The sequence below is a fragment of the Corvus brachyrhynchos genome, unplaced genomic scaffold (assembly GCF_000691975.1).
Source record: "Corvus brachyrhynchos isolate BGI_N302 unplaced genomic scaffold, ASM69197v1 scaffold302, whole genome shotgun sequence".
In the NCBI taxonomy this organism is placed as follows: Eukaryota; Metazoa; Chordata; class Aves; order Passeriformes; family Corvidae; genus Corvus; species Corvus brachyrhynchos.
This window is the reverse complement of record NW_008237244.1, coordinates 4,858,808-4,859,303: the sequence shown is the minus strand read 5'-3', so window position 1 is coordinate 4,859,303 and position 496 is coordinate 4,858,808. Positions and strand designations below refer to the sequence as shown.

At 48.6% G+C, this 496-nt stretch overlaps 1 protein-coding gene across 1 annotated transcript in view; it reads right to left on the bottom strand.

Annotated features, from left to right (window-relative positions):
- Window positions 1–496, bottom strand: part of KIAA1429 (KIAA1429 ortholog) — a 24,361-nt gene that overhangs the window by 23,515 nt on the left and 350 nt on the right. The window lies entirely within an intron of this gene.

Here is a 496-nt window from a genome sequence, read left to right as displayed (position 1 = left end):
TAATGCCTATCCATGAACACAGTCGAGTTATTCTATGGCTCTGTAACATCCTTCTCATGTTCCAGTACACAGTAACTTTTCCCCTAATAGTCCTATTCTTCCTCCCTGAACAGCACATCGAGTGGAGCCCCGGGCAAACCTGCTGCAAAACCAGCAGTTTCAAAGATGCTCAGGATCCCAACAGCCTCAAAGGGGAATATCTGCACTATCTACCACTGCCAAAAAAGCTTGAAATACTCATTTTGTGCGCGAGGCACGTAAAGGAAATAAATCTAAGGGAATATCTCACAAACACACAAATATCTCTCCTCATCATCAGCTACACAAGAGCATCAGGAATCTCACAAGCGGCCCGGCACGGTCCTCTAGTCGACTTCTTTCATTACCGCCTCCTCGAAGCACGTTTATCTTCTTTGTTTCCCTCTCGCCTCTGCTCCCCATCACCTCTAAATCCTCGCTCCTTTCCCACCACCCTCCGCCCCCTGCCAGCAAGGCC